This window comes from Tupaia chinensis, unplaced genomic scaffold (assembly GCF_000334495.1).
Source record: "Tupaia chinensis unplaced genomic scaffold, TupChi_1.0 Scaffold139072_1, whole genome shotgun sequence".
In the NCBI taxonomy this organism is placed as follows: Eukaryota; Metazoa; Chordata; class Mammalia; order Scandentia; family Tupaiidae; genus Tupaia; species Tupaia belangeri.
Window position 1 is genome coordinate 337,534 of NW_006198962.1, and position 19,990 is coordinate 357,523.

The 19,990-nt window shown below is 46.7% G+C and overlaps 1 protein-coding gene across 3 annotated transcripts in view; it reads left to right on the plus strand.

Annotated features, from left to right (window-relative positions):
- Positions 1–19,990, plus strand: part of COBL (cordon-bleu WH2 repeat protein) — a 213,294-nt gene that overhangs the window by 46,179 nt on the left and 147,125 nt on the right. The gene's annotated exons all lie outside the window — the stretch shown is intronic.

The following is a 19,990-nucleotide window of genomic DNA, read 5'->3' on the forward strand; positions in this document are numbered from 1 at the left end:
CTTTCTGTCTCTCTGTATTTCTCTGTCTTTCTGATGAGCGCACATGCCCTGTAACAAACGAAAAGAAAAAAATAAACTCTCAAAAAAAAACAAAAAGAGAGGTACGTACACATACTGAAAATATTTAGAAACCATTGATTCAAAAGGTTTAAATATGGAACCAGCAGTTAACATAACGGCTATGTCGCTGGACTCCCATGTAGTCAACCACAGTTCGCGTCCCGGACCTGGTAGCTTAAAACTCAGGCCAGGTGCATGTGCGTGTGTGCCCAAGATCCTGAGAGAAGAAAGGAGAAGGGATTGTGGCATGGCCGTCCTCACTGTCTTTTTGGCGAGCGCATGCACCCTATAGCAAAAACCTCTCCAAAAAAAAAAAAATTATTTGGAATAATCTTCTATCTATACTTTATTAGGTTTTCTTTCAAACTTGTCAGTTGTCAAAATTTAGAAGTCATGTGACTTGCAGAGGGATTTGTTAATCACATTGAGGTTATTCATGTCTGGGAAGTATAAAACATGCTATTAAAACTTACCAAAAACTATAGTCATTTCTCTCACTCACAGATACTTCCTAAATCTAATATATCAGTGAGGTTTGAGGAAATTGTAATATTGTTAGCACTGGGGAGAGAGAGACAGAGACAGAGACAGACAGACAGACAGACAGACAAAGCACCCCTACCCATGGGGATTGTCACATCACAGTCCTTCTCCTCCATCTTTCCCTTCTTTCAGGATTTGGACAGACACATTTACATGCCTAGTATGTTTCTCAAGCTTCTCGGTCCAAGACTTAAGCCACACAGTGGGCCATGTGGTGTCCAGCTGCCTTAACCACCAGCTGGCCTGACAATGCAGACTTTTTATTGAGATTGTTTTGATCTTATCCTAAACCTTAAATCAATTTTGTCTAGATTTTGAGTTTATCATTTACGTCATTCAGTTTATGAGAATGCCATATAAACTAGTTGGCAAAATGAGCCCTTATTAGCCAAAAAAAAGGTCAAATCAAACATACTTTTGGTTAAAGTCTAATTACACTTCTAATTGATGTAGTAAATCAATTAATATGTGTCCCATGACAAAGATGTCTCTCTGAATCTGACAGTAGCTATGTTGAGATGGTATCATGTTCTAACACTTTAAAAATCTTGAGAGAGAGAGAGAGGAGAAAGAGAGGGAAACAGAGAGAGGGGGAGGAAGGAATGTTATAAACAAAGTGAAAATCAAATGATGTATGGGAAAGTGGGCTTTTATAAACAGAGAGGAAGATGACTGCCTGACCTACATAGATAGGTATGAATGGGAAGTTCACAGAAAGGAAAGCTAAGTGGTACATACATACATTTTTCAGTGTTTAGACTTACTCATAATAAGAAATGTAAGTTAAACTTACAGTGAACTTCCATTTCTTAACCTATTAGATTGACAAAAATCCAAAATTTAAGTCCAGCAGGTGGCATAGCAGATAAGGTGCTGGACTCCCATTTGACCAACCGTGGTTCAAGTCCCAGCCCTGACAGCTTGAAAATCGTGCTGGACACTGTGCATGTATGCCCAAAATCCCAGGGGAGAATGGAGGAGAAGGAATTATGTGTGACCGTCCCTCCCCATGGTTGATTTCTTACTTTCCCTCTGTCTCTGTCTCTCTCAGGCAAGCACATGCACCCTATGGCAAAAACCTTTTTAAAAAAAAAAACAAATATCCAAAATTTATCAAGAGACTCTGTTGACTAAGGCATAGGACCCCGTATATATGATTCTTAGCTGATGTAAAAATGCTACATTTATGGTGGGAGACGTGGTGTTATCTAGCCAAATTATATAATCATGTCGTCTTTGACCCAGTCCATCCCCAAAACTCATTGGCAAACATCTACACTAATTCATGTTCAAGGCTGTTTACCGTAGCACTGATTGCAACTGTACGAGATGAAAGCTACCCACATGCCCATCAGTAGGGAACTGGGAAATAAACCTGTGGTGTACCCACATGACTGAATACCACAAAACTGCAAAAAGGAAGACCTTTGTATACTGGAAAGGAGTATTTTCTAGGATACATGCATTTTTTTTCATTTAAAAAAGTTATAGGTGATGGGACCAGCATATGGCATGGTGGTTAAGGTGCTGGATCCCACATGGCCGACTATGTTTTGAGTCCTGGACCCAGCAGCTTGCTTTCTCATCTTCCCTCTCTCTCTTTCTCTGGTGAGTGCATGTGTCCTATAGCAAATTAAAAATTAATAATAACAAATAAAATTAAATGAATAATTTTTTTTAAAAAAATTATTATTATTACTGGGCAGCCCATGGTCTGGTGGTTGAAGCAACTGAATTTCAAATGCCTGATCACATGGTTTGAGTCCCAAACCTGGCAGCCTGAAAAACGCTCACATGTGTGCGTGTGTACCCAAAATCCAAAGAGGAGCATGTAGAAGCTTTCTCCCTTTCTATCTCTCTCTGTCTGTCAGTTTGTCTCCAGCAAGCGCACATACTCTATGGCTATTTAAAAAAAAAAAAAAATTGTAGGTGAGTTCCTGTAAATTAAAGTCAATACATGAGGCTGCAATGTGGTGGCTTAGTCACTGGCTTGTTAATAAGCAGTTACTGGATTTCTAGCCCTGGGCAGGACAGCACGTAATGTAATGCAGATGGCTGAATGTGACACAGTGGCCACCCCAGTCCCCTCTGTTGCAGTCGCTGTTCTTAATTGCTTAACTCATTTGACCCTCCTTGTGTAGATGCAGGAAATTTCCAACTTCCAGAGTGAGTGGCTGATCAAATGCGTTGATGTCTACTTATTTATGTTTGATGTAATTTTCTCTTCTGTCAAATGTGTTGGGGGTGTGACATTTCTTAAGGTCACCCTCCCATTGTTTTTATAAATTTCCCCCAGGCCATTGTCTGCTAGTCTGCAAGTTCTGACATCCTTGATTCCTAAATCTCACCCGAAAGGCAGGGTTGGGGAGCATCATGAGGTGGAGTCTCACAGGTCTTGTGCTGCTTCCAGGGTCCTCTGTGTCCAGGGATTGACAGCTTCTCCTTCCCTCAGTTGCACTGGGGAGCTGTGAAAGGCCCTCCTTTTATGTATGTCCAGTGATGAAATGGAACCCAGCTCCATCCCCTTGTGAATTTCCTCTGCCCTTACATCCCACATCCCGTAAAGTGTTTACCAGTTGCTTAGTAAGAAAACTGTAGCGTGGGCCAGCAGTTGGTATGGTGGTTAAGATGCTAGATCCCACATAGTCAATTGCATGGCTCAAGTCCTGGACCCCATGGCCTGAAAAACACACTGAGGGTATGTGCATATGTGCCCAAAACCCTGAGAAGAAAATGGAGGAGAAAGGATTGCAGTGTGGTCTTTCCTTCTGGGGGGGAATTTTCCCTTTTTATACTCTTTCTGGTGGCAGAAAAAAAAAATCCTAAAAAAGAAAAGGAAAAGAAAACTAGTTACAATAATGGATCTTTGTCTCACTGGTGCTTTTCCCATCTCCTTCACTGCCTTTGTGTCTTTGTGCAAACAGGGGGCCCTCTCCTGTTACCCTGTCTTAGTGAAATCTCTGCCTGGCATAGAGGTAAGAGTCAGTCTGTGCGTGAGAGCTGAGAGTGGGTTTGCGCCATCGTGAGAGTTGAGCTTTTCTTCCAGCCCTCTGCATTCAGCAGGGACCACCCTGCAGGGCCAGCGTAAGGACTAGCAATGATACAACTCACCTGACACCCATAGAGCATCCTGAAATTGTCTGTCAGACTGACAGGAGCTTCATTAGAAAGCTTGCGTGTGTGTTGGGAGGTAGTCGGGGGGCACAGGGGTGCACAGCCAAGGTGGCATGGTGGTTAAGGCAGCTGGATTGTACACAGTCAACAGCATGGTTTGAGTATCTGCCCCGTCAGCTTAAAAACCACACCAGTATGTGTGTGTGTGCAGGCCCAAAATCCTGAGAGAAGGGAGGAGAAGGAATTGTGGCATGACTCTCCTCTGGGGGATGGTTTTTAATTTCTCTTTCTCTGGTGAGCATATTTGCCCTGTAGCAAAACTAAAAAACTAAAAAGATAGAAGTTGTAAGTGGTTTATCATGTCTTTATTGTGTCTGTAACCTGAAGAGTGAAAATTGATTTGCATTTAAGAAAATGTTTCCTAATGTAGATGTAAAAGTAATCCCATCTTCCCTGGAAAATTTAATTTCATAGAAATTGAAGTTTATTCCAAGATGTATCTTTATTTTCTTAATAAAAGGGTGCTCGACTCACACTAGTACACTTACCTCTCAAATAACATCAAATAGCGTTCCTGGAATTTCGGGTTTCTCGGGAAACTTTCCCTTCTGTGTCCATCAAGGGGAATGAGCCTTGGGGTTGTAAGCTGGCTTAGTGGTAGATGAAGTCGGTATTTGTTCTCCTCAAACTCAGACTATGAACTATTAAAGTATCGAGGAGATCCCAGTATGAGCACCTCGTTCCACACACCCGGGCCCCACAAGATGCAGGGAGGTCACATGGTCTGCTGAGATGCTGATTACTGAGGACCGGTTGGTGACCAGTGCAGTCATGCGGGGTTAGCACCCAGGTCTCTGCTCTCCTGGTTACATGACCAGGGTGATAGACTATGTATATTCATGGAACAAGGTACCTGGGTTAGTTGCTAATTCACACAGTAGTGCAAAATAATAATAATAGATACATTGTGTGCACATATACACAGGTGGAGTCCACAGAATTCATAGAAATGCATATAATGGAGCTAGTAGATGGCCTAATGGTTATGTCCCTGGACTCCCTTGTAGTTGCCCATGGTTTGAGTCCCAGACCCGTTGGTTTAAAACTCACACCTGGAGCATGTGCCTGCGTGCTCAAAATCCTGAGAGGAGAATGAAGGAGAATGGATTGTGGTATGGCCGTCTCTCCCTGGGGATAATTTCTCATTTTCTGTCTCTCTGTCTCTGTGGTAAGCACATGTGCTCTATAGCAAAAATCTCTCTCTCTAAAAAAAAAAAAAAAAAAAGAAAGAAAAAGAAAGAAACATGTGTTATGAAAAAACTATGCATAGATTTTGATGTTTTTACTAAAATATACTATAGACTAGTATTTTCATTTCATTTTCCACTAATTTTTCAAAATGTGTGTGTGTGTGTGTGCGTGTGTGTGTGCATTGTGTCTTGGTCCAATAAAGTCTAAGCATTCCGATGTAGGAGTATTGCAACCCACATTCTAATCCTGGTTCTGTCGTTAACTGGGACACCCTGGGCAAGCTGTCAGTCTTTCTCTGTAGAAAGAACTGTTGGAAGTAACTGACTTTTTATGGGCCCTGTCCCTTGGAGGAAAATAAAATAAAAATCATCATATTCTTTAAGTTCAATCAGTCTAAAGCTTATGAACATGAGCTACACTGATACCTCTGCAGTGCTTGCCACCATTAAGTCAAAGTCTTTTGGTGAATGATTTTTTAAAAATTGCTTCCTCAATAAACCAGCAAAATAAAAGCTTATTTGGCAATGTTAGGTCCGTCTGCCCTGTGCAGGCAGGCAGGGACTGAAGTAGTCTCTCACCATGGTGTTTGCCTCTCCTCAACAGAGGGGTCCCTCACAACGCTTTGAAGTGAGTGTCACATCAAAAGCCCTAAAGAGTTTCCTGGAGACCAGGGGAAGGGATCCCCTTTTCCCCCTGCTGAGCCTCCGCTCTGATGGTGACAGCCACGGTGTTGTGCTCAGGCACTTAGGAGCCCAGAAGTATACCAGGAAGCCCACCAGTATCACAACCCTTTGGGCAAAATTATTATAAGCAACTATTTCCTATTGTGAAGGAAATTCCATCTAGCTACCCCAGGAGGCCCCAGTACCATGCAGCCTGCATTGCACCTTCTGTGTGGTTGGTTGATTACAGAGACCTCGCGAAACTGCGGGGAAGGGTGTATGGAGCCAGCTCTGCCACAGGGGGTCAGTGTTCTCACAGCACAGGGCATCTCCACGCCATTCCATCCTGGAACACTCAGCAGGCTGTTTTTGGAATGGGAAGAGCAGGAACGTAGATCCCAAGCTCTGAGCCTCGTTCTTGGGAGGTAGAACCTGTTTCCGGTACAAATCAGTTTCATAGAGGTATTTTTAAAAGTGTAGTTTGTACCTTTAGAAAGTGTTTTATATCCAAAAGGGTAAGATAAATACAGAGAGTTTTGAAAGTGCAGTCGGGAGTCACATCAGATGGCAGTCTAGCACTGGATCCTGCCACTTTCTCTGTCCCCGTGGACTGTCCTTGGTTTGTACACCCAGAGCCAGCTCTGATGTACACAGAGGCTTGTTTTTTTCCTATTTATCATCATGTCATTTACACTTTGCCCTGATCTCTTTGTAGTTTGGGGATTTTTTTTTTAAGTTTACTTATTTCCCTTCTAAATGGAGTGGGGGACACCCTCGGCAGAGTCTTCATGCCATGATCTTCCCCCGCCCCCCGGCCCTGCAGACAGCGAGGATCATGGGCACACCCAGTGTGTTCAGGTAGACCCAGGACAGGAACCTGGAACCTTCCCATGTGGTCTCTAGCATCGCAGCAGTGCCCCTGCTGCCTGCACCACTGTGGCTGGGTCTTTTAAAGACTGTATGATCTTCCACGCCAAGGGAAAAGCATGCTTTTGCTTCTGTTTGCTTGAATTTGGATTCTGACGTAAGCACATACAATTCTATGGCCTCAGAGCCTCATCTTCCCATCTCTACAGTGGGTTCATTGTCATCACCCAGGGTTCTTTTATTTTTTTATTTAAGATTCTTTTTGCCATAAGGCACATACAGAGACACAGAGAGGGAAAGTGAGAAATCATCCCCCCCATGGGTGATGGTCATGCTGCAATCCCCTCTTCTTCATTCTCCTCCTGGGATTTTGGGTACACATGCACACATGCGTGGTGTGATTTTCAAGCCACTGGGTCTGAGACTTGAACCACAGTTGGCCATGTGGGAGTCCAGTGTCTGAATCACCACAACAAAACCTAAGTGGGATGGGAGGAGCACCAAGCACAGGGAGGAGCTTGCAGTGGGCACTTGATTAAGGTTGATTCTGCCCTGTTGCTCCTTGTGTCTTTTCTCTGATAGTGTAAAAAGGTGGGGGCCACCTTAACCCAAAGCCATTTTCCATTTGGGAAGTTCTCTTCAGGACGGTGACTTCGAAGGGTGTGAGAGTTGCGTGGCTTTCGGTGTTCTGCGTGTTCCCCTGCTGTTTCCCTGGTGCCAGCCCACAGAAAAAGTACCTCGTTATGGCCCAAGTTCCTGCTTCTCACCCAGCACCTTGTATAGAAAACTCTTGTCAAATAGTGGGAAGTAAATAGATCTTCAGATGTCATTTTGTAAAAGTTGCCCAAGGTCCTTTGCATGCCTGTTCAGCCGTTAAAAGCATCTTTTAAAATATTCATGTGATGTGTTCTGGGCTGCACACTTGGAGACTGGCAGAGAAATTTTTTCCCAAAGCATTGGACTTTATTAGCTTTTAAGAATTATTATTTAACTAATTCCATTTGTTATTATTATTTTTTAATTTGACCAGACAGAAAGAAAGGGGAAGCAAGAAAGCAAGCCACCAGGTCCAGACTCAAACCACAGTCAGCCGTGTGGGAATCCAGTGCCTTTAACCAGCAGGCCACCTGCTGGCCCCAGCACTCGTCTTTTGCAGTGGGCTAGTACCTAAGTTGGGTGACAGTGCCTAATGCCAATACTAGTTACCAGAGCGACAAGAAGGAATGTGGATTTTTAAACACTAGGCTAAAAATGTCACATTTATGGGGCTATTGGGGGTATAAAATGCCCCTTTCAAATACTGATTTTTCTTACATTTCTGAAACATGAGCATATGGTATTTCAAAAGTCTGTTCCCTACAGCCTTTTCGCTGCTCTTTGGCAGATGAATAGAAAACTGCAGAATCACGCTTGCTGTGTGTGGATGGGGAAGGTGAGAAGCAGAGCTCGGAGCCCCTGGTGTCCACTCCCATCTCTGGAGGCAGGTCTGCTGTCGCAGTAGGTTAGGCTAGAACCTTGGGGTCCTCCTGCCCCCTCTGTTCCCCTCCTCTCCATCCATGATCCATCATCAACCACATTGCACCTTCAGGCTGCACCCAAAATCTCACCCTACACATGTCCCCTTGCTGGTCACCTCCCCTGGGCCTCCTGGCAGCTGCCCTGCCCTGCAGTTCCCACAGCCTCTGCCCTGTTCCCATTGCCTGTGGTCCCACTCCCCACCCCATCCACTTTACGGCCAAAGTGATGCCATCAGGTGGCCAGGCCAGCCACGTCCTCTGCTGCTCAGAGTGGTGACTCAAGTGGACCAAATGCTGCACACTGTGTCCAGAGGTGCAGCTGATGAGCATCCACTTCCGGTCAGTTAGCTAACACTTTATATCCCACACTAAAGACAGGCAGTTCCCAGTAGTGGAAGCAAAGTTAGGTCACAGCAGAACAGACGCAAAAAGAAGACAGAGGGATGTTGCAGCACGCTTCTCAGTGGCCCCGCACTGAGGTGAGCCCAGAGATTTTGAGTCACGTGTCCCTCACTTGGAGGGGAGCACAGTACACTCAGTTCCATCCAGTCCTTGGGGAAATCCTCACTGCCCACTCCGCCCTTCCAACAGCCAGCTGCACCATGTGGTTGGCAGTACAATGACTGGGGATCCGATGCTCGTGACACCCACAACCTTGGCCCCCCGTACGAGGAGGACACTGACTCACAAAGAGGAGGAGGTGCTCCCATGCCACTGAGAGATTGGGGCAGAGGCAGGTGAGAGAGGAGCCCCATCTTCCTTCTTTATCTGAGTGACATGGTATGAATTGTTTCCTTTAAAAACTATTGTCCTCAGGGTCTGCTGCGCCTTTGCAGTACTGCCAGTCACACCGGAAAACTGAGTGCCGCCAACTCCAGCGCCTTCGCCCGAGGCTCTCAGCGTTCCTTCCTGTTGTGGCCTCTGTCCTCCCGCCCAGGTGGTGTCTTCCAGTCTGTTCAGAACATCGGTGTGGCCCTATTCTCGTCAGATCTGCAGCCTGCCTCAGTCTTTACCCTGAGGATACTAGCTTGCGACTAGCTGCTGCGACCTCGGGCGTTCTGCCATTCTAGGCTAATATCTTTGGCACTATCACTCCTTTGGCTGCAGCTGCCATGTTAGTGAGGGTAGGTTAAGCTGCTGTAACAAATACAACTTTGGGGGGTGGTCTCTAAAAATTCAGGGGAAGTGAGTATTACAAAAAAACTATTTGTGGATAATGAACTCATACTCGTATTTCATTTCTTCATGAACTTGTGTGTGTGTGTGTGTGTGTGTGTGTGTGTGTGTGTGTGACTTAGGTTTATTTTATAATCATGGACTTCTTTTTTAAAGGAACTATTTATTTATTTAATTCTATTTGTTATCATTGTGTTTTTTGTTTTTTGTTTTTTGTTTTTTGTTTTTTGTTTTTTGTTTTTTGTTTTTTGTTTTTTGTTTTTTTTTTTTTTTAATTTAACCAGACAGAGACAGAGAGAGAGAAAAAGAGAAAGCAAACCGCCAGGTTCAGGAATCCACACGTGCCCAGCCATGTGGAAATCCAGCGCCTTTAACCACCATACCACCTGCTGGACCCTCCATGAACTTTTTGAAGCCCCCTTGTAAGTGACCAGCACTCAGAGGCTGGGACCCAAAGCTCTCCAGCCCTCTCATGCATTCCAAGGTGACAGTCATCAAGGACAGACGTGCTCACAGTTCAACGGCGCGAGGTCCCGAGACAACCGCAGCCCTCTCCCTTTCTGCCAGTTGGAGGAGATGGGCATGGGAGGCCCTGTCCATGAGCTTCCCCCAGGCCAGGGAGAAGCTGTGTGCCTGTCCTGTCCACTTCTGTGTTATTGGCAGAAACGCAAGGACGTGGCCGTATTTAGCTCAAGGAAACCCAAGAAGTAATAGCCTTTGTCTGGCCACCATGTGACAACTCTGAAGATGGAGTCAAAGATAGGGAGAACGGGGCCGGCAGATGACATAGTGGTTAGGTCGCTGGACTCCTACATGGCCGACCGCAGTTCAAGTCCTGGACCTGGTAGCTTGAAAATCATGCTGGGTGTATGTGTGTGCGTGTCCAAAATGCCAGGAGGAGAATGAAAGAGAGGGGACTGTGGCATGGCCATCCCTCTGGGGGGTTATTTCTCACTTTCCCTCTCACTGTCTCTGTCTCTCTCTTTCCAGCAACTGCATGCACCCTTAGGCAAAAATCTCCTTAAAAAAAAAAAATTAGGGGGAACGTTCATGCTGCACAACTGCCAGTCCTCACATTCCTATCCATGGGGCAGAGACCCTGCAGCCCCCTCCCCACGTCTGTCTGCACTGAGTCTTATCCTTGTCTCGTTGGCAAGAAATGGAAGGATCTGGAGAAATCATCTGGGTCAACTGGCTGTTAGCTGCGGTGTTGCTTATTTGTAAGAGAACAGAAGCTGACCTATGAGATTCTAATAGGTAAGCACACCGCTAGCCAAGTACAGCAGCAGTGGCGCCTTCGCCTATCTTACCTGAGTGACACGTAGGCGTAGGCAGCATCTCAGAGATGGCTGTGTTTTTATACAGGTGGATTTGGGGAGATCGTGTTTGCATGTGCTTAACATAGAGTGTGGAAACTTCTTTCTTATACTTACTTTATTCTAGTTCTTTGAAACTTATGTGTTAAATGGCTGGCTGATGCATAGGTTTGCTTATTAACAGTAATACTTGGGCTAGCAGGTGGCACGGAGGTTAAGGCTCTGGATCCCAAATGGCCCACTGTACAGTTTAAGTCCCAAAACCAGCAGCTTGAAAATCACACTGGGTGCATGTGGGCCCAAAGTCCTGAGAGGGCCATGGAGGGGAGGGAGAGAGAGAAAGCACCCTTCCTTTTCCCTCTATTTCTCTATCCTGTCCAAATTTTAGGCATGCATGCACATATGCCCAGTGTGATTTTCAAGCCACCAGGGAGGGGACCTGAACTGTGATCAGTCACGTGGGATCCGGCTCCCAATGCACAACTTAACCACTGCGCTATGGGGTTGACCCCTTTCTCTTGCATTTGGTCTGACAAATATAGTAATAAGTGGTGCTAGGAAAGGTGGTTTCTGCAAAAAAGCAGGCAGCCCTGCACATGTCAATGTTGGAGAAGCTTACATGGGAGATTCCTGAAGCCAGGGCCAAGGGAGAGGCAGACCATGGTACCAGCTTGTCTGCTGCTAAATACTGTGATAGTCTGAGGGGGGCGTCAGAATAGCTACTATACAAACTATAGATATGAGGACTTTTCTAGTATAACAACCTCGCTGATTTTTAGTTGACGTCAGTTACAGTGTCCACCTCCTCTGGAACTCTTTCTTACCTTACATCAGAAGGTAACAGCCATCTCCGAACACTGGTCAGACCTGACCCACCTCCTAGCTCTTCTTGGTGCATTCCTGTTCCAGCCCAGGAGCTTCCTGTCTACACAGCGTCCTGGGATACAGCTTACGTCTCTGGGGCATCGCTGCAGAACGCGTGCATCAAGTTAGGATTCGGTGAATGGAGTGTGTGTCATCCTGAGAGCGTGCACTGTGTGAGCTGGAGATGGCTATTAAGCCCAGTCTAGCCGTTCACTATTTCACTAATACATCTGAGCTGAAGAGCAGCCACAGGGCATTGATGGTGCCAGCCACTCGTGGGCAAGTGAGAGGGTGACCCTGTCATGCCCAAGAGAACCTCCCATCGTGAGTCTCCGTGCTTGGCCTGAGCCATGCTCTTAGTGGATTAACTCAGAGTCCTGTCATAACCAAGAAAGCCAGAAATCTCTCCTTTAATGTTTGCTGTAGGATTGTTTTCTGGTTTAAAGTTTGTAGCTTCCTCTTGACCGAGAACTTATGAGAGGTACTGGGGTTTATTGTGGGTCAGCTATAGTTCAACCTAAATGTCTCCCTTCCTCTCTTTATGTGGTTTTGTGAAGCAGACATATCATAAAGGATATACTCTGAGTGGTTGGCAAGACTCAAATCTCTTTGAGCAAAGCAGAAAGCCCAGTGTGGTAACGTAGCAGTGACTCAGGGCTTCACAGTGCGGGAAGCCTTATGAAAGATCAGAGTTTGGTTCCCCAGTTGACCTGTGTAGGCCACGTGCGTCATATGTCCTTGAACCTGGATGGCTTGGAAAGATGGGGGCTGCCAGGATGTAGCCTGAGACCCTTTGGAGGGTGCTTGTCTGTCCATCTCTCAGAGTCCACGTGCAGCCAGTCCTGTCCTCCCCACTCCTCAGCCCCCCTCCTTAACTGTGTTGTACTCTTTGCCTCAGCCTTCCATAACCTACTGTCATCTTTTCCCTCCCCTCACGTCCTTCCTTCTGCCTTTCCTCTTCCATATTCTTTGTTAAACTTCAGTGCTATGACCTATGTCTGCTCTCTCACTCTGGGCTGCTTGGCTCACAGCTTGTCTACCCACGGCCCGTGGCACTCTCTCTCTGTGGCTCATGACACGATCTCTCCAAGGCCCATGACATGCTCTCCAAGGCCCATGGCCCATTCTCCAAGGCCTGTGGCATTTTCTCCAAGGCCCATGGCCCATTCTCCAAGGCCCGTGGCACATTCTCTGAGGCCTGTGGCATCCTTTCCATGGCCGTGGCACATTTCCCAAGGCCCGTGGAATATTCTCCAAGGCCCGTGGCACATTCTCCGAGGCCTGTGACAGCCTTTCCATGGCCGTGGCACATTTCCCAAGGCCCGTGGCATGCTCTCCAAGGCCCGTGGCACATTCCCTGAGGCCTGTGGCATGCTCTCCCAGGCCTGTGGCCTGCTCTTGATGGCCCATGGCAGGCTCTCCAAGGCCTGTGGTCCAGTATCTGGCAGAATCATGGCCTACTTGGGCATAGGCATCACACGTTTTAATCTTTGAATTACACAGGGCTCATTTCCTTTCAATTCACAAGCTTTTTGAAACTTACGTTTTTTTAAAATTGTCCTTAGTAGGCATGCCAAGTCTGCTAACAGGCCTTGTCATTTAGAGGGTCCTACTTCATAGCCTTAATACAGTGTCAAAGCTCCCCTCAGAATCCTCACTAAGTTTTGTTAGGAAAACTCCAATAGCAGTAGGATACTTTTGCTCATTTAGAGAAAAGACCCACCAGTGGAAAAATAATTTGAAGCTGTTCCAAAGCTTATTACCTTCTGGGAGTCCATGTGACACAGCGTTTTACTGGCTATGTATGTCTCTAAAGCAAGTAACTTCTGCCATTTGTCTTCTTCCAAAGGTATAAACTGCCATCACTTAGGCATTTCATGGAGGAACTTGGCCCAAAGAGACTGGTCGTTTCCCACTCAACTCACCGAGTGGGAATGGGTTCCTAAGTCCCGTCTCTCTGTCCACCACAGTTCCCTGAAGCTGACACACTTCCCGCCTCTGCTTTGCCGTTCATTCTGAATTGGCCCAGGAATTGCAGGGTGCCCGAGCCAGTGTGGACAAAGCTGAAGGAGTCAGCTCAGGTGTGCCTGTCAGGAAGGCTGTGTCTGAGGACAAGGACATGCGGGCAGAGACAGAGCTCACCCCGTGGAAAAGGACCTTCTCTCTGCTTGCCCGGGACTGTGCTGGCCACCACAGACGGGAAGCAGTCCTCTCCTTTCTTATGTTAGGAGTCAAAATGTCGCAATTTGGGTAGATCTGGGCTGCTCTGTCCAGTGGATCCTGGGAAGCACAGCCAGGAGAACTGTTCCTTGTCATCCTGCCAGCCCAGTATCCAAAGGAAAGTGACCGAATAGCGGGTTCTGAACTGGGTCCTCTTTCCCATGTGACACTGACAGGCAGTAAAAAAGTGTCATTTTTTACTTTCAGAAGGGGGCAGTGTGGTATATGAAGAGGCAGGTGCAGGGGGATGTCTCGTGCAGTTCCATCCCAGGAAGCTGAGCCACCCTGAAGACCTCCATTGTCCCCTGGGGCCTCATCTTGTTTCTTTATTTTCTTTCTCTTCCCTTCTTTCTTTTCCTCCTTCCCTCCCTCCCTCCCTTCCTTCTCTCCCTCTTTGTCTTTGCTGCCAGAAGGCACGTATGGTCACCAGAGAGAAAGAGAGAAGGAAAGGGAGAAATCACCCCCAAAGGGTTATGGTCACACCACAATCCCCTCTTCTCCATTTCTATATCCTGTCAGGGTTTGGAACACACACATGCTCCCAGTGTGGTTTTCAATCCTGACCATGTGGGGCCCAGCTCCCTTAACTTCTAGTCTGTGGGGCTGGCCTAGGCCTCAGCTTTTTCCATCATTGAAACTACACACCATGCCATCCTCAAAGCATCTGATCTGTTTAGAAGACTCTGCTGACAGGATTTTTGGTTGCGATTTTAGAGTATCCTTGTAACCAAAGTGTTTCTCTTAATCTTTAAATAAAAACCTGTTTCTGAATTCCTGAATAGTCATTTCAGAAGATCTTTTGGTAAGCTAGATGAAATTGTTTGTTCTTCCAAGATAGTATCATTTGCCAGAATGGACATTTTTCTTTCTTTTTTTTTTTTTTTTTTTTTTTGGATCGTTTTCACAAAAGGGGGGCGCCCTCCAGACAGACAGAGAGACATAGAGACAGAAAGTAAGAAATTACCCCCCCCCAGGGGGATGGTCATGCCGCAATCCCTTCTCCTCCATTCTCCTCTCGGGATTTTGGGCACGCACACACACGCGCCCTGCGTGAGTTTTAAGCCACCGGGTCTGGGATGCGAACCGCGGTCTACTACATGGGAGTCCAGTGGCATAGCCATTACACTAACTGCTGGTCCCCAAAATGAACAGTTTTGAGAAATGGAAACAAAATGACTGTTCGTCCTGATAGTTTTTGATTAATTTATCTTAAACAGAAAGAATGAATACTTCGCATCCAAGACAGCATCCTCCCATTGGTCTCTGGCAGGGTGTTGTGGTCTAGCTCGCCAGTCCCTTGTCATCCCTGGCTGTGTGGAGCGGTGTGCTTGTAAAGCAGCTTTGTGCAGAGGCTCATGAGGAACTTAACCAGAGGCAAATAATAATGTTTACTTGGACTTATTTGATAATCTGCCCAGTCCTGATCTCTGATCAGTAAGCCCACAGGGAGAATCCCAGGATGAGACCAGGGACCCCCAGCACTCCCAGGGCCATAGCAGATTCTGTGGGGACTTGAGCTGTCCCAGTGACACTCCTGCTGCTTTCCAGAGAGCCTCATGTCTACATGGGGGTCCAGCTTGGTTTGGGGACAGGGCCTAATTCTGGAAGCCAATCAGATAGTCCAGCCGCCAGCCACTAGGGAGCTCGGGGCGTCTCTGGGAGACCCAGCTCCTTGGTCAGCTTGTGTGTATGGGGGGATCTATGTCTCCCCCCAGAGGAGCTTCCGAGGTTGACTACAGTGTATGCAGGTGGTCATTGTCCCAACCGTGGTCACAGTGAAATCAAACACTAAGAAAGTGAGACTTGCTGAGGAATGAGTGCATGTCACGGGAGCAATCAGTTATTTCTATCAATTACTTCAAACTGGAGACCCGTGGCCAAACTTGTTTTGAGCCAGAAGGGGCCGAGATGACTCATGACCTCTTCTTCCTACCCGTTTCCAGGTGTACATAGGACAGGGCCAAAATCACCGGCATTTTACACCGGATATAGTAAATGAGTGAGTTGGCTATTAACGCGGTGGTGCGGAGGCAGAGCTCTGTGCTGGCTCCCTCTGGCGGTGGCATCTGTTGGACCTTCCTCCAGGTGACAGCAGCTTTCTGGTGGAATTTAGAGTCCCAAGTCCCACAGGCCAGAGACAAAAACTGTGTGCTTGGTTCACCTTTCCCTGATACGAATTTTCTTACCAAAAAAAAAAAAAAAAGGACTTCATATTAGAAAGAGAGGAAGGGAGGGAGAAGGAGAGGAAAGGAAAGGGAAGGAAGGGTGGATGGGTGGAGGGAGTAAGGCAAGGAGGAAGGGAGGAGGAGGGAGAGAAAAGGATAAAAGTAAGTTAGTTATTGGCCAGCAGGGGGTGGACATCAGGAATCCTCATCCCTGCTGAAGGCAGGCGATCTGTCCCGGACTGTCTGTCCTGGAGAAACTTTGACACTTTGTAGCAGGACCAGCCAGAGACACTGAATTAAGGACAGGAGTCGAGCTGTCCTATTTGACTCTGGCCTGTACAGACTGTGTGCTTGGTTCACCTTTCCCTGATACAAATTTTCTTACCAAAAAAAAAAAAAAAGGACTTCATATTAGAAAGAGAGGAAGGGAGGGAGAAGGAGAGGAAAGGAAAGGGAAGGAAGGGTGGATGGGTGGAGGGAGTAAGGCAAGGAGGAAGGGAGGAGGAGGGAGAGAAAAGGATAAAAGTAAGTTAGTTATTGGCCAGCAGGGGGTGGACATCAGGAATCCTCATCCCTGCTGAAGGCAGGCGATCTGTCCCGGACTGTCTGTCCTGGAGAAACTTTGACACTTTGTAGCAGGACCAGCCAGAGACACTGAATTAAGGACAGGAGTCGAGCTGTCCTATTTGACTCTGGCCTGTACAGACTAAACTCAGTTTTCGTTTTATTTGATGTTGCTATGACTCAGTATCTTAAAGGACATCCACTATTTGATGGTGTTTTCCTCCCGCATTCTTTTGTGGATTATTTTCTAAATTCTGTGTGCAGATTTTAGGAGGGAAGGAAGAATGAAGATAGGAGTTAAACCACAGATATTCTCTGGGCTGAAAAACTTTTTGGCTGCTTGAGAGTTGAAGATTGAGAAAGCCCGATAAGTAGCAGAATTAAGGCAAGGGTTTGCTGGGCCGAGGGCAGGCAGACCTTGAAATTGACTGCCTTTAGAGTGTGGAGTGAGGGGGACGAGATGCCGAGTGACTGCGCAGAGCCGATGCAGGTGAGAAACACCTTCTGTGCCGGAATTCAGTTACTTTCCAGAGACCCAGAGGCCCAGAAATGGGTGTGCGAAGCCTATTTCCAGGAGATAACTGAGTGGGAACTTGCAGGAGGCCTTGTGGGGGGAGCACCATGAGATTCTGCTCTCCAGAGTCATCTCATTGTAGTGCTAACGAGGTCACTGTCACCAACACTATCAGAGAACTCCCATCTGTTGGACACCACTAATAGACAGAAATATGCTCAGTGCTTCCCCTAAGTTTCTTCATTTAGTGCTTAGTGGACTTTGAAGTGAATGGAGTCATGCCCATTTTGAAGACGAGGATGTACCTACTTTAAGATCTGTACTGAGTCCTTACTTCAAGGACTTGATCACCGGATGCCAGGGTACTTGGGAGGGGGAAAGGATTGCAGAGTTCAGACCTACGTCGACATTGTGTGGGCGGCCTGGGAAGAACTTTTAGGGAGGATCCCACACAGGGTTGTGTGGGGTGCTCAGGGCATTCGAAGGACAGAAATTCCCAGCCGTGTTGTTCAGTCGGGCAAGCATATTTGGGAGGACTGGGACAGAGGAACCGGAAGTCCCATGTCTAGACAGGGTGGAGTGAAGAGAGGCAATTAGACATGGGGCTGGGAAAGGCATGGCGTGAACTTCGTGTTTCTGGGATGCCACTCGGGTGTGTCTAGTTCAAGGTAACAATGCCGGCATGGATATAGATAGGTAGATATATAGTTATCCACTGAGTGCCACGGCTTTTACCAACCCCCAGATGTGGCTGTGTGAATGTGAGTGTACGTGTGGGTGCATGTCTGTGTGCTCGTGTGTGTGCATAAGTGTATACATGTATACGTGTGCGTGCGTGGATATGTGATGAGTGTGTTTAGGTGTGCATGTGTGTACATGTGACTGTGCTTATGTGCACGAGTGTGTGCCTGTGCACTCGCTGTCAGATACCATGGTCAGGAAACCAAGCAACTTAGGAAACGGTGGCGCCTGTGCTCCTGGCCACGTGCTAAGGTGGCTGGGGAAGAAAGCTGGCCTTGCAGTCCCTCTGATTTGAGTATCTCCGAGCCACTCGGCCAGCCAGTGAGGACTTCTGCTGCTCCAATCTGTGGATTCACACAGCCCTTGTCTGGTTTGCTTCACGCACTTCACTTCGTCATCGGGACCCTGTGTCATCACGTAATCTGGTTCTGTCCCCACGGATGCTCACGGTTGCTATAGAGGTAGAGGCAAGGCAGAGGAAGACACTCCAAAGTCCGTTTGCTTTGGTTCATCTGCTGAGGAGTGAGCATGATGACTGCAGAACTCAGGAACTGGGAGGAGTAAGGGACGTTTCCATGGAAGCCTGAGTAGGCATTGACAAGTTCTGTGGCGTGAGGCCATTTCCTGTGCCATTGCTCACCTGTTTCCTGTCAACTCTGTGTCGGAGGGCCAAGGCGCTAGATTTCTTTGATGCTCAGCTGTTCAAGAGGAAGTGCGATCTCTCGTGGGAAGCAACCTGCATAGAGTGCCTTGTCCCACAGCCTTCATATCTAAGCACAAGATGAGATTATGACCAGCAGGACATACAGAATTGTCAGAGCACGAGTCAGCAGGCTGCTGCTTGCTGCAATAGGTGTCATCGGTGTGTTTGTGTTAAATATGGAGAACGAGTTGTTCAAATGAAGTCTCACCCCCAAGTTCATTAGGAAAAGCATGACAGCAGAATTGCAGGGCTCACTCATGCATCTCCCACTAATGTTGACTCAGGTACCCTTCATGACCAGGAGCTATTTGGAGCTAGGGAAATGGCAGTGAGGAAAAAAGACCAATGATTGTTGTCCTCATGGACCTCCCATTTTAATGGGGGAGAAAGATGTCAGTAAGAATACAAGCAGACTTGGGGCTAGCAGGTGACGTGGTGGTTAATGATGCTGGACTCCCACATGGTCGACCATGGTTCAAGTCCTAGACCTGGTGGTTTGCTTTCTCACTCCTCCTGCTCATTTACTCTCCCTCCCTGATCAAATTAAAATGAATAAATTAAATTAAATAAAAGAATACTAACATAATTATTTGCAAAAAAGAATACAAGCAAACTTCAAAAGGTTCATAGGAATATAGAATTAAAGTATGAGTTTATTTTGGTTTAAAAGTAATTGAAATTCATGCAGTTTTTTTGTACCATGCATTTTGTGTTAATTTTTTAAAAAAGAATTATTTTATTTAACTTTATTTTAATTTGACCAGAGAGAAACAGAGAGAGCGCAAGAGAATGAGAGAGAGAGAGAGTGAAAAAGGTGTCAGGCCCAGGACTCGAACCATGGTTGGCCATGTGGGAGTCCCATGCCCTTAATCACCACACCACCTGCTGACCCCCGATGAAGTTTTAAATTTTTTTCTTTTGTCATGAGAGAGAGAGAGAGATAGCACCTCAACAGTGTCTTGACCCCATGACCCCCCAGCCCCATGTAACCCCAGATCCTGGGCATGCACATGCCCTGAAGGCTCAGGGCAGTCAGTCTTCTACTTCCTGTGTGGTTCAGCCTCACGGAGTCACATTTACTGCTCCATCACCTCTGGCCCCTCTATAAGCTTTTTGAAATCCCCTTGTATAATAATCACAAGAGCTGACATTGTGGGTGCTCACTTTGTGCCAAGAACTCTTCCCAGCTCTCTTCCAGGTAGTAACCGATTTCCTTAGTGTGGTGTGTCGTGATGCAGGGACAGTTATTTATCCCAGCCTTACAAGAGACAAATGAGGCAGAGCAAACTTAACAACTTGCCCGCTGTATGTCCCTTGTAAGTGATAAAGCCAGGGAAGAGCCACAGGCGGCATCTTAGGCGCGTGGCTGTGGCCAGTCCACTGCAGGGATCTCGGATGGACTGAGATCTGGGATTACGATGCTGCCTCTGTGATCCACCAGTGCTGGAAAGGAGTGGCAGGGCATGGCTGTCGTCGTAGTTTACTTTGAATTTAGAGTACTGGTTCCCCAAACACTGTTTCTGCCTTGGCACTTAGGTTTTTCCATTAAGCGAACTCTAGGAAGAGAAAAAGATGGAAAATAATGTCTGTGACCTTTAGTATCCCACCCTCACTATGGACATTGCTCTTTTTAAAAACAATTATTTATTTAATTGTATTTGTTGTTGTTGTTGTTAATTGACTAGCAAGAGAAGGGGAAAGTGAGAAAGCAGG